The sequence below is a fragment of the Triturus cristatus genome, chromosome 5_2 (assembly GCF_964204655.1).
Source record: "Triturus cristatus chromosome 5_2, aTriCri1.1, whole genome shotgun sequence".
Taxonomy (NCBI): Eukaryota; Metazoa; Chordata; class Amphibia; order Caudata; family Salamandridae; genus Triturus; species Triturus cristatus.
In genome coordinates, this window is record NC_140588.1 from 20,791,411 (window position 1) to 20,804,999 (window position 13,589).

The 13,589-nt window shown below is 46.1% G+C and overlaps 1 protein-coding gene across 1 annotated transcript in view; it reads left to right on the forward strand.

Annotated features, from left to right (window-relative positions):
- The window catches only part of LOC146822601 (uncharacterized), a 319,812-nt gene that overhangs the window by 110,661 nt on the left and 195,562 nt on the right, over nt 1-13,589 (forward strand). The window lies entirely within an intron of this gene.

Consider the following 13,589-nt stretch of genomic DNA (forward strand, 5'->3'; position numbering starts at 1 on the left):
TAGCGAGTGATCTGAATATGTATGTGATAGTGCGGTGCAATTAGTAATGTTTGGAAGCAAGCACCTTGAGATTAACCAATATTCAATAAGGGTATGAGTGTCATGAGGGGCAGAGTAGTGAATAAATCCCCCTGTGTCAGGGAAAGCTGTCTCTATACATGAAGTAGGCCTAAATCTTCCATAAGATCAGTATTGGCACTAGCTGCAGTTGAGGGATGACGAGAGTGGCCCTTGGAGTGGTCTCTATCAGGGTCTAAGGTGCAATTAAAGTCTCCTCCTAATAGTAGAGTTGCATTCACATCCTGCATTAGTCGGGTGCCTAACGGACAAATACAATTGTGGGTCATCATAATTTGGACCATACACATTAACCAGTTTTAGCACTAGACTATCTTTTTAGCATTTCGCTATGATATGTCTCCCATTAGGATCATTCTACTTGAAACTGAGGCAGATCAGGACCAGGATGACCACACCCTGGATAACCAGAACAAGCAGGACCATGCTTTAGGAGACTTTAACATTCACTTTGATTATGCCATCTGTCAGACAGCTAATTCTGTCAGACAGCTAATTCTGTCTTGGGCAATCTCAAAGCACTCTGACTTGGCTTTTTAGTAAAAGACCATACTCATGTTGCAGGGCACCTTTTGGACCCTCTTTGTATTAATTTAACTAGCATCCACATTGACTGCCCACTCCCCCTCAGTTGGTCAGACCATTTCTTGATCTCCTTTCAGATTTTAGGCTATGTCTCAGAAAAAAGGCAACCCACTTAATTTTAGTAGAATTTCTCAGAATAATGCTCCTAAACTGGAGGGTACTATGGACAAACTTGTGGAGTTGGTAAACTCTTGAATCCTTTCAAATCTTGATACTATCTTCCTTTTACAGCGCTGCCAGAAAGGGGCCCATCGCTCGCCTGCTCAGTGGTACACTGAAGCAGTCCTAATGCTAAAGAAGAACTGAAAATGCCTGGAGCACATTTGGCGAAAAATTATGCATTAGATGATAAGTTAAAATTCAAAGAGGCAACCAGGACTTATCACAGAGCTTGTAAATCTGCTTGTGCAGCCTACTATGCCAACAAAATTGAAGCCGCACTCTTCCTACTACATGCACACAGTTACCTCACATATACTTACTATTTCGTTGTAAAGGCATGCTTGGTAAACACATGTGCAAGTTAAAGGCATGAGTGGTATAGACATATGCGTGATAAAGGTATTGCATAGTAACCACTGTGTTGTAAAGGTTATCTCCTGACAGAAATAAATCTCTAAACATTTCCAGGTTCAGAATGAGCAGAGAAAAGGTTTACACGTACCTATTTATTTTATTATTTATTTATTTATTTGGCGATTTATAAAGCGCCTGGTGACCCGAAGGCATCCCCGCGCTATGAGGGTTTGTATATCCAAATGAGAGGAAAGAGGGGGGTGGCATTACTTAGGGAATAGGAGTGTTTTCAGTTTTTTTCTGAACCCTAAGTAGTTGGGTTCCAGTCTGAGGGTACGTGGGAGAGAATTCCAACCCGTGGAGGCTTTCACGGAGAATCGTCGACCTCCAGTGCGAGTCTTTTTAAATTTGGGGATGTTGGCTAGATGTTCATTCTCGGACCGCAGGGATCTGGGAGCTTTATAGGGCGTAACCAGGTCGCTGAGGATCAAGGGGCCGCTTCCGTTAATCAGTTTGTAAGCCGTGCACATGGCTTTGAATTCTACCCTTTGGCGAACGGGGAGCCAGTGCAGGGCCTTGATGGCAGGTTTCGCTGATGCTCTGGCGGGGAGATTCATGATTAGACGGGCTGCTGCATTCTGAGTACGTTGCAGTTTCGCCAGGGTGTACTCGGGGGCCCCCAAGTAGACCATGTTGCTATAGTCCAGGCGTGATAGTATAAGCCCTTGGACTAATAGTTTCCTGGATGCAGGGGGGAGTAGGGGGAGGATCCTGCGTGTGGTGCGCCTGAGCCCAAAGCAAGTACCTGCAGTTTTGGCCGCTTGTGTTTTCATTGAGAGCTCGGGTTCTATCCATACTCCTAAGGTCTTAATTTCGCGTTTCGGGGTGGGAATTTCTCCGAACACTTCTGGCCAGACCGTTGAGGGAATGGTCGCCCACTGTTTCCCCAAGAGCATCACTTCGGTCTTTGACCCGTTAAGTTTTAGGGATGACTCACACATCCAACCGTGGATCTCTGTGAGGCAGTTAGCCAGGTTGTCTGGGTGGTCGTCTAGTTGTGATAGGGAGACGACCAGCTGTGTGTCATCGGCGTAGCTTACAATTTTTATACCGTATGGTATTACCACGTCTTCAAGGGGGGCCATGTAGGCATTAAAGAGCGTCGGGCTCAGGGACGAACCCTGAGGGACTCCGCTCATGAGGGGAAGGGTAGATGAGCGATGATTGCCGTCCCACACCTGGAACGTACGCCCGGCAAGGAAGGACTCTATCCATCTGAGAGCCGTTCCGGTGAGCCCTGCTGCCGCCAACCGATGGAGAAGGACACGATGGTTGACTGTGTCAAAGACAGCACTAAGATCCAGGAGGATCACTGCCACTGACCCTCCTGAATCTAGAATGCGCCTTGCCTCCTCGATGACGGCAAGAAGGGCAGTGTCTGTGCCGTGGCCCGGGCGGAACCCAGTTTGGGATTGTCGAAGGATGTTGTTATCCTCCAGAAACTGAGACAATTGTCCGTTGATCAGTTTCTCGGCTATCTTACTAATGCCTGGGAGGAGTGAGATTGGCCGGTAGTTTGCCATATCCGCTGGGTCTAGCTGGGGTTTTTTGAGGAGTGCCTTCACCACTGCACTCTTCCAGCTAGCAGGAACAGATCCCTGAGCAAGTGAACTATTTATAAGCTCCGTGATAGTAGGGATGATGACGGATGCTACAGTTTTGAGGACTCTGATGGGTGCAGGGTCTAAAGGAGATCCGCTTTTCATTTTGGTTAGGGTGTCTTTTACCTCGTTGCAGGTTACTGGCCTGAATGTGGCAAGTTGGGGGCGTGAGCTGCTATCAGTCTGGCTAAGAGGTGGGTCATTGTCCATGTGGCTGGAGGGGTGGGGAGGTGGAAGTGATGCTAGGATGCGGGCAATTTTATCATTGAAGTAGGTGGCTAATTCATTGCTCCGGTCTACAGGGGGGGAGTTGGTGGAAGGAGTGGATGGGACTTTCAGAAGCTCTTTTACGATTAGGAAAGATTCCCTGGCTGAGTTAGTGGATTCCTTTATCCGTGTATCGTAGTGTGCAGCTTTAGAGCGCCTAATGGCAGTTTTGTATAGTCTAACTGCATTTTGGTAGGCTTCCTTGTTGGAGAGCTGCCAGTTTTTCCTCCAAAGTCGTTCGGCTTTCTTACAATTTTTGCGTAGTGAGCGGAGTTCCGGGGTATACCAAGGTGCAGAACCTGGTTTCCCAGTTTTGTTCTCCCGATTTCTAAGTGGGAGGACAGAGTCCAGGGCGGTGGTAATCCACTCTCTATATTTACCATCGGCAATAGCCGGGTCTTCTGCGTAAGCAGGTGTGGTTGACTTTAAGGTCCTGGCCCATTCTTCGGTAGAGAGTTTGGGCCATGCCCTGTCCCTGGAGTAAGTAGGTGGTTTTTGGGGTTTCTTAAACATTCCCGGTAGTTGGAAGGAAACTAAAAAGTGGTCCGTCCAAGGGAGGGGGAGGGGTTCACTCGCGTGCATAGTGTGGGTGCTCGTGAAGACAGGGTCCAACAGGTGTCCTTTGTTGTGAGTGGCCCCAGAGCTTAGGAGGTGGATGTCGAGGGCCTCTAGATCGGTGATCAGGTCGACAGCCACAGAGTCTAAAGGGTCATTAAAATGGATATACCTAAGCTTGTGACTGTTTCCTTACTTTAATGGCAGTCCTGTCCTAAAACATGCGCTCTCCGCTCAGATAGAAAATTTACTCACTTACAAATGTAAGTGTCAGTACATCTTTTTACTAGTATAAAACCATGTTTAATAGCTGTGAAATAGGACGTATAGGGCCTGATGATGAGTGCCCAGAGGAATATTCATTCCATATCACATCCAATAAAATCCTACACCTCAGTGTACAGAATTGATCAGATGTGATAAATATCACTTATTTCGGGGGTTTTCTGTAATGAAAATAACATGCAGATGTTGGTGCATACCAAGGTCAAGACCTCGGATGTCTATCTAGGGCCATCATACGCTTTCGACATCCCACAGTTTTTAACCTAGTTTAATGACCCTTCTAATATATAATAACTAGGATCCAGTAGGCAATTGTAATCCACTTTCAATCTATAGGCCGTAGTTGAAGCTCTCCGCTTACAAATGGGTTGATCCCACTCACTCACACTAGGTGAGGAGGGTGTGAGTCCGATGATGAAGTGGGCCACAGGTGGGACCTGTGGGTGAGGACCCAACATAAATATCCTAGAGACGTGCTCATCACACCAATTTACCAGGGTTTACATCTCATATACCTGTGAGATATACTATGGGCCACTCAACTTCATCGTAAAATAATGGGATTTAAGGAAGACAGGTTAACCCTCCATAGTGTAGTTACGAATAATTAATGGAAATAAAAATGCAATCTTTCAGACAAATATTTCATACATACATTATTTTTCAAAATATGCCAGAACAAACAATTCACTTAATTCAAGCCTGTACAAAATGTAACTGATTAGTCCTTCCTGTTTAAAAACTCTCAACAAATTGCCTTATAGCCAACGTATTAATAAGTGCATAGCGTATTTCCAGATTTTAAAAAAACTTCCTCTCCCATCCTTCTTGCATACAAGTGCTCTGTGTTATAGGCGTTGTTTAATTTTTTTAAGCCAAGGCCCTAGTTCCGATGGTTCAGGCCCTAGTTCCGATGGTTCAGGCTATTTCCAACAGGCAGTAAACACAGAGAATGCTAATACTATTGCAATGAACCATCCAAGGCTAGAAGCTCTTGGTCGAATCCCCAAATGCTTGGAGCTGCCGAGGAGAATCGTATTCACATCTGGAGTAACCCTAATACCGACTGAGGTCTACATACACGCCAAAGCTTCCACCCCCAAAAATATTTTCTTAGCCTTTTGCATCCCCAAATCATCTGAACCCAATCCCAAGGCTCCAGGCCCTAGGACTCTGATTGGGCACATTAAGATTCCATTTGTTCAAGAGTGAGGAGGTATAATACACATCCACTTGGCATACAGCTGCATTGTACGAAAATTATGTTCCGTAGCCCTTTGCGATTACATTGAGAGGCTTCTTTCTACCCATTGCTCTCACGTCAGGTTTGTATTCGTTTTGTTAAGCCATCTATTCTGTATGACACGAAATTGGTCATCAGAATTATTCTGTTAGCTTGTAACCAGTTTACCCACTGAGACAATTTTCTCTGGTTACTAGAGGGATTAAATAAAATATGCGCGACCTCCCTGGTACGTTCAATTTGAAGCAGCAAGTGCTTTCTCAATATGGCAGCTAACTGAAAATAAAAACATGTATTTGGTTAGAAATTTAGCCTGAACAACCCCCAAGCAATAAGGTTATTAACTAGCCCATTGCCCAGTTACCCGAAGTTAAGTTGTTCCTTTCACTTTATCAGTTTCTCCAAAACTTCCGTGCACTTGCTTGTAACAGGGGTGTCTGCATGGATCTCGGGAATCAAAAGCCACTGCTTTAGTTGCCTCTGTTTCTAATTAAAAATGGCTAATTTTCGATATTTCACTGATTTGGGAGTCCTGACCAGAGGGATTGGGGGCTGTCTGAGTAAGAGAAATTCGCTGTTTTCATATTTTTAACCAAAAAAGAATGGTTGAATAACTCAGGTTTGTTGAGTTTATGAAACCTGTCAATAATTATTATGAAGTCCGCTGTATAATAAGCTTTCCAGTTTGGGAGAGATAATCCCCTTTCCTCACACAACAGACTGAGTTTTTTCAACTAATCCTAGGATGGCACTTATTATGAATAAAAGGGCTTAAAGTGAATTTAATTTCTGAAATAATTAATTAGTGAGTATATATGCAAATTCAACAGAGGCAAAATTAGCATTTTCATTATTGCGATTCTGCCAACGATTGATATTGGTCACTTATCCGTACTGCCCAGCATGCTATTAAGCTTGGATATCACGGGAGAATAATGTAGTTTATGTATTTCTCATTATTTTCTAAAGCTCTAATCCTTAGATACCTTATGAGGCTTCTGTGGTGTGATGCTTGTAAGTATTGAGTTAATGAGTTAACATTGGTGTAAAAAAGCATTATTTCTGTTCTAGAGATGTTAACCCGGCACACTAGCAAAATTGAAAAGTGTGATGAAATACTAAACAAATTATCCAGAACAGCCACTTCAGGCGGGACAAATAATACCAGGTTGTCGGCATACAATTTAAGATTTGGGCCCCTAGTATTACCACCTTCACTCCCTCACTTTCCTTCAATAAACAAGCCAAGGGCTCCATAAATATAGCAAAGAGAGAGGGTGAGTGAAACTTCTGTACACTTCTGTCTGGTGCTTATAGAGATCTTAATTGGGTTAGCGACACTACCATTCAGGACTACTGATGCCATGGATCCCTTATAAATTGTAGCTATTGTCCCTGTGATCAGGAGGCGCAAACCTCAATGTTCCCAGCACTTTAAATAAAAAAGTCCAGCTCACAATTTCAAAAACCTTTTCCGCATTTGTGTATAGTATCGCTGCAGCTGTCCCACTTGTGGAGAAATAATCTAAGGCTTCCAACCAAGTAATGCTTGTTAAAATAGAGTTGTACTGCAGGTATAGATCTATTCTGAATATGATTTCTTAAACTCGCAATAACTACAAGAACTCTTATTGCTATATGAGCTTCATAAAAAATTATAATCTGCATTCAGCAGAGTGATCGGACGAAAAGAATTAAGATCTTCAGGATTTTTATTCTTTTTAGAAAAAAAGCAAAAATTCCTCTACTAAAACAAGACAGAATAGCACCCCCTTCAGAATTTGATTGAATATCTCCAAAAGAAGAGATTTCATTTCAGGTAATAAAAGCAGGTACCCTTCTGATTGAAACCCATCCTCACCCGCTGCCTTACACTTGGGAAGTCCCTTGATCACTGTGTCGCCGTGCAGGACGTGCAAGGAGGGTAGGCCTGAGCAAGAAAGCAGACTCAAGGACTACTGCGTTTACGTCCTTTATTTACAGATATAAGGGCAGACAGCAACACCAGGTTGAGTACGAAGGGCATCGACGTTCCTCTTCTCGTCAGAGTCCCCGGCTTGTCTCCGAGGTCATCAGGCTCAGCCCAAAAAGAAAAGATGAGAACGGGATTTAGTCGAGTGTCCTCCGGTCTATTTACTGTTAAGGGGAAGGGGAGTGTGGATATTGCAAACATGTACTGGCCATCACCATGTGTAAACCAAAAGATGCAGGAAGGGCGGCAGTCCTCGTACCCCAGCCAATAGGGAGAGTTAAGGTCACCGCAACACAATGTGACCACCCGCTTGCAGCTACCCGTTCCCTCCCGTGGTGTATAGAAGTCCCCGGAGTTTCCTCCGTACCTGTTTTAGCCACGCTTCTCCTGAAGAGTGGTGGGGCGATGAGTGATGTCGTTGGCCTCCTGGCTCTCCCTCCACTGGGCTCCCACAACACTCTTTGCCAGTCGATACCTCCTCTGGCCGACAACCGCTTCTTCTCTCTGCTTCTCTCCCTCTCTCCCTCTCCGCTTCTCCGTCTTCACTCCAGGCTTTCGCACCGGCGTCTTCCGCATCCACCTCTTTCTCCACCACCGATGCGTGGGATAGGCTGGCGAAGGCTGACGTCACGGGGGCGAACTCCACCTCCGACGGGTCCGGATCGTCCTTAACGGGCCTGTCCCATCCCTGTGGACGAGAACGACAATCACCTTCCGATCTGGTTCCGTCTGTCCCGTCGACCCCGTGACACATCTCCTCTCCCGGCTTTCCCTGCTCGGGGGAAAGGGGATAGCGCGACAAATAGTCGGCGTTCGTCTGTTCGGAGCCCTTCCGATGACGAACGATAAAGTCATAAGGCTGAAGAGCCAGGAACCAGCGAAGGATGCGGTCGTTGCGACCCTTGTTCTGTTGTAGCCAAGATAAGGGGCATGGTCGGTATAAAGGGTGAATCGACGGCCCTCTAGATAATACCTAGGCTTTCCTGTTTTCAGTTTCTATTTTTGGTAAATTCTGGTGGGGTTTTTTCAGTGTTTTCAAGTGATTTCAATACCTTAAAAAAACAGTTGTTATCAGTGGTTACACATTTTCGCGCCACTAAAAACAACAGGAAAAGTGTTTTTCCGGTGTTTATGGAACGTTTTGCTTTTATTATTCCTGCTGATAGAACATGGTATATAGACCGTCTATGTATAGTGTATGAGTCCAAATAGATTTTTGCAAATTAAACTTATTGTAGTACACCATGCAAAACTTCTTCAGTGAGTCTTTGGTCATGTGCGCTCTCTCTTTCCTTCCCTTGTAAACTTCTGTGAAAGGCCCTCTCAACATTGGCACTTGAGACGGGCAACACCAAAACAGCCAGTACACAATTTGTTAACTCTGGCCACTGACATAGCTTTCCATGCCAATAATGGTGCACTTGAAGATTGCGATTCTCAGGGCAGGTTCTGCAACATTTGCATTGAGCTGGGCGCTTATGCCCTCAGAGTTATTGAAGTGGTCAAAAATGACCAAAGATCCTCACATTTCTTGCCTTTGACATCATCACTCAGCAAAAAATCTGTAAACTGTTGCCACTTAGATAATATAGCATTCATAGGCCCTTGGACTTAGAACCATCAGTTATTGGACACAGTTGGGATGACTCTTTCTTTGAGGCCACACACAAAGCACACAATTATAAATATTTGCGTTTTAGTTCCTGTGCATAAGAAAACAGTGCACCAGAATGGACTAAAAAGTCAGTAGCATCCCTCAATCACTCTGAAGATTGTAAAGATGCTTTCAGCATATCATCTAAGAAGTGGCAAGGATCTTCTTCCGGGAATCACTTCTGCTCGGGTATCAATTTTGACAGGTCATCACCCAACTTTTTCATATATGAAGCTGAATCACTGCAAATACAAGCAATATCACTCCAATCTTTGTTGAACTTGGAAAGAACCTTTTTTTGCAGAGCATTCCAAGTGACACCACGTTTTATGTTTTCCAAAAGTCTGGTGCCATGTTTTCACCACTATCCCAGATGCTTGGTGATAGCACTCTTTATACATATACTTGTCACTATACCTTGCATTGAATGTTTAAAGCCTGAGGTGTTGGCAATTCACCTACTATCAATACTGACCCGCTAGAAACTGGTGGCTGATGTATTAAGGGGTTTTACCCATTCTCTGTGGGTAAATGTGATGACACATATTAGGAAAGATTTTTATGAAACCAGCCATTTTACCTATCAGTGAAAGAATCAAATGCAAACAAAATATCAAATAGGCTTTTGATGTTTCCTCTACAGTTTATAAAATAATTAAACGAGACCTAAAACATGCTTCTAAACCCTGCATCTTTAGACCAAAGACCACAAAACTGAAAAAAACAAAAGGGACAAGAGACAATATTTTAGAGGCATCCCTAAACAACAAAACTCAAGCAGAGTAATGTTAGCCCAGTCTTTCTTACTGCTAGCTTGTATAACAAAGTTATATTTTATTGGCCGCTTCAGGAAGAAAAAAAATGATTCTTTCACACTCCTTTTCCTTTCTTTGAATGGCATTTAGTTTGTGGTTGTGCAGGTGTTTTTTCAGTGTTTATATGTTTTCACTGGTGAGGGCTATGTCTCTGTCAGTGGGGTTTTATCAGTTATTATAGGTTTAAACCTAAAACCCCACAGCCTAATAATACCGTAGTTTGTCGATTCCCCATTTCACTGCCAAATATTCCTTTTCAACGGTGGGGTATGCGGTTTCCCTGGGGAACAATTTGCGACTCAAATGGGAGGATGGGCCTTTCCCTATTCTCAGCGTCTAGCTGGGACAAGACGGCTCCTAAGCCGACCCCTGAGGCATCAGTTTGTAGAAAGAAGGGCTTTTTGAAATACGGGGTTATCAAGACGGGGGCCGTTGTTAAGGCTGTTTTGAGGGTCTGGAAGGCGGAACGGGCCAGGGGGGGAGGGTTGTCTTAGGTGGGACGAGGAAGCCGTTTTTCTCAGGAGATCACTTAGCGGGGCAGAAATACTGGCAAAATGGGGAATAAAGCGGCGGTAGCACCCCACCAACCCCAGGAATGCCCTCAGGTCTCTTCTTGTGGTAGGGAAAGTCTGGGAGTGGATGGCCCGTACTTTTTCTTGTTGGGGGAATATACGGCCCTCACCTAGGACGTACCCCAGGTATTTGACTTGGGTGAAGGCGAACCTTGATTTTTTTGCGTTAATATGCAATCCTGCGTCCTGTAGGGCCCGTAGGATCATTCTAAGGTGTTGCATGTGGGTGTCCCAGGTGGGGCTGAAGACGACTATATCGTCTAAATACGCTGAAGCGTACCGTAGGTGGGGTGCCAGTAGACTGTCCATGAGACGCTGAAAGGTCGCTGGCGCCCCATGCAGACCAAAAGGGAGAACGGTAAAATGAAAGAGACCGTCAGGGGTTGAAAAAGCATTTTTTTCCTGGTCTGGAGGGTGGAGCGGGACTTGCCAGTATCCCTTGGTGAGGTCGATGGTTGTTAATATACCGAGCCTCACCAAGGCGTTCAATTAGCTCGTCTACTCTGGGTAACAGGTATCCGTCTTGTTTGGAGACCCTGTTAACTGCTCGAAAGTCAATGCAGAACCTCGTGGTACCATCGGGTTTCGGGACAAGAACCACCTTGGGAGGACCAGATACTCTTAGAGGGGACAATGATGCCTGCTACTAGCATCTGCTCTACTTCCTTTTTAAGGATGAGGCGGCGTGCTTCCGGGACACGGTTTGGTCACTGTTTTACTACTACGCCTTTTTCGGTGGGTATGAAGTAAGTTGCCAGGGAGGTTCTACCTGGTTGGTCTGAAAACACCGCCCTGTATTCGAGAAGGACGGCTAGTGCCTCTTTCTTATTTTTGTCTGCCAGATCTGGATTAATGACGGTATCCCCTACCGTGTGGAGTACTGGGGCAAGGGTGTCCACCGCATGAGACGAACGGGGGGGTGGTCCTAACCACTTCTTCAGGATGTTAATGTGGTATGTTTGGGTCCGGGATGGGGAGAGTTGTAACACATAGGTGGTCCTCCCTATCTTTTGCTGAATAGGATAGGGGCCTTGCCATTCCTTCCTGAGCTTGTGCGTCGAAGAGGGCAAGAGAATGAGTTCCCAGTCTCCCACATCCAGCTCCCTCCACTTCTTCCCCCTATCATAAAAGGTCTTCTGTTTTTGTTGTGCCTTCTCTAGGGCCTCGTGAGAGAGGGTCCTTAGCTTGTGCAGCCTAGATTTGAGGTGGTGGGTATAGTCCAAAAGTTCTTGGGAGTCTAGTGCCCCCTCCCTTTCCCAACTGTCCTTCGTGATCTCTAGTAGGGTGCGGGGCTTCCTCCCAAAAAGAAGCTCGAATGGGGAGGACCCCAAACTGCTCTGCACCTGGCTTCGTAGAACAAACAAAGCCAGGGGAAGCAGCTGGTCCCATTGTTTTCCATCCCCCGTTAAGAGCTTCTTTAGGGTTAACTTTAGGGAGCCGTTATAATGCTTCACTAACCCGTCGGTTTGGGGATGATAAACCGAGGTACGAAGGTGTTTAACGTGCAGCAGTCTACACACTTGTCTCATTAGACGGGACACGAATGGAGTCCCCTGGTCTGTGACTAGGTCCCGCGGAAACCCCACGCGAGAGAACAGTTCAACCAAACGTTGGGCTATTGCAGCAGAAGTGGCAACCCTTAAGGGAAACGCCTCCGGATACCGGGTGGTGTAGTCCACCACAACCATGACATATTGATATCCCCGGGAAGACTTAGGAAGAGGGCCTATGATGTCCACTCCCAGCCGATCGAACGGTTTCCCTATAATGGGCATGGGAACCAACGGGACCTTAGGGGGTGTGTAGGGATTTCGCTTTTGGCAGATTTCACACTCTTGGCAATACTTCCTCACCTGAGCATATATACCTGGCCAAAAGAAATTCTGGATGATGGATTCAGTGGTTTTCTCTGCCCCTGAGTGTCCTGCCAAGATATGTGCGTGCGCATAAAACATAACCTGGTCTCTGAAATCAGTGGGTACAATCAGCTGGGGACGGGCCTTTCTCGCTCCCCAGCCTATACAAGAGTCCCTTTTTTCTCTATAAAACCAGGGTAGATACGGTGGGGGTTGGTTTTGTTGTCCTGGGCCTTCTGCCAGGCCTGGGCAAGACCAGCATCATTCAGTTGGGCGGTCATAAAATGGGTATCGGTGGCCCAAGGCTCTGACGCTAAGAGGCCTGAAGAAGCATTGGCCACCCTGTTGTTTTTATGTAGGGACTCTAGCATAAGGGTGGAGAAACAGGGGTTATCAGCGCCTATTATAAGCGGTTCAGGCAACTCAGGGAGGACCCCTAACTCACACCGGTTCCCTCCCCCTCTTGGGCTCTTTATGATGACTCTGGCTACCGGGTAGTCCCTGACATCCCCATGAACACACCTTATTCCTACGGTGCGCCCTGGTAGGATAGAGGAGGGAGAAATGAGGTTTTTCCTGACAACGGAATGGCGACAGCCTGAATCCAATAATGCTCTTACTTGACGACCGTCCAGTGTCAGACTTACATAAAACGTGGGTCCGGTCTCTTGTGCATACATGAGGGCTCGGGGCATGTAGCCTACTTCCATGGGTTCTTCTTCCCCTTTCTCTTTCCGCTTTCGACAGTATCTGGCTATGTGTCCCCACTCGCCACATTCATAAGGATGTATGATGATACAACGCGTACCATCACAACGCGGTATGTTACATTGCGGTCGTGACAACGCAAGTCATTACATCGACTTGCGTTGGAGGGCGCTGGATTTAAGAATAGTGTGAATTACTATTCCAACTCCAGTCTACGTACAGTAGGGAAGGTGTTGGAATAGTAATTCACACTATTCCTTAGTCTAGAGCTCCCTCCAGTGCAAGTCGGTGTAACGACTTGCGTTGTCACGACCGCGATGTAACCATACCGTGTTGTAATGGTTGCGTGGTAAAGGATGTTTCCCATTCATAACACTGCGGTCCCTGGGCGACTGCGGTCTCAGGCTTGTTATAACGTATTCGAGGAGGGGGCTCAAAGGATGGCTTTACAATTTTTTTGTCCGGCCGGGGGGGATGGGTGCCCTTAATTGGTCTCTCTCATTCCCTAGAAAAGGTACTGGATTGGGCTCTGGCATAAGAGTTGGCCAATTCGATGGCGTGCTCCAAGGACAGTCCCGCATGTTGTCGAAGCCATCGCTGGGTGCCATAAGGCAAGGCTTCGAGAAACTGCTCAAGATATACCTTGTTCATGACGTCATCCATGGTTGACTCCAGGGGCTTCAGCCACCTGTCGGCTGCGTCCTTAATCTTAAAGAATAATGTTTTTGGGGTATCGCCCGGTAACCCTCTTTCCTGTCGGAATCTCAGGCGGTGGCTTTCATCGTCTACCCCCAGTCTATCTAGGATGAATTGCTTCACATG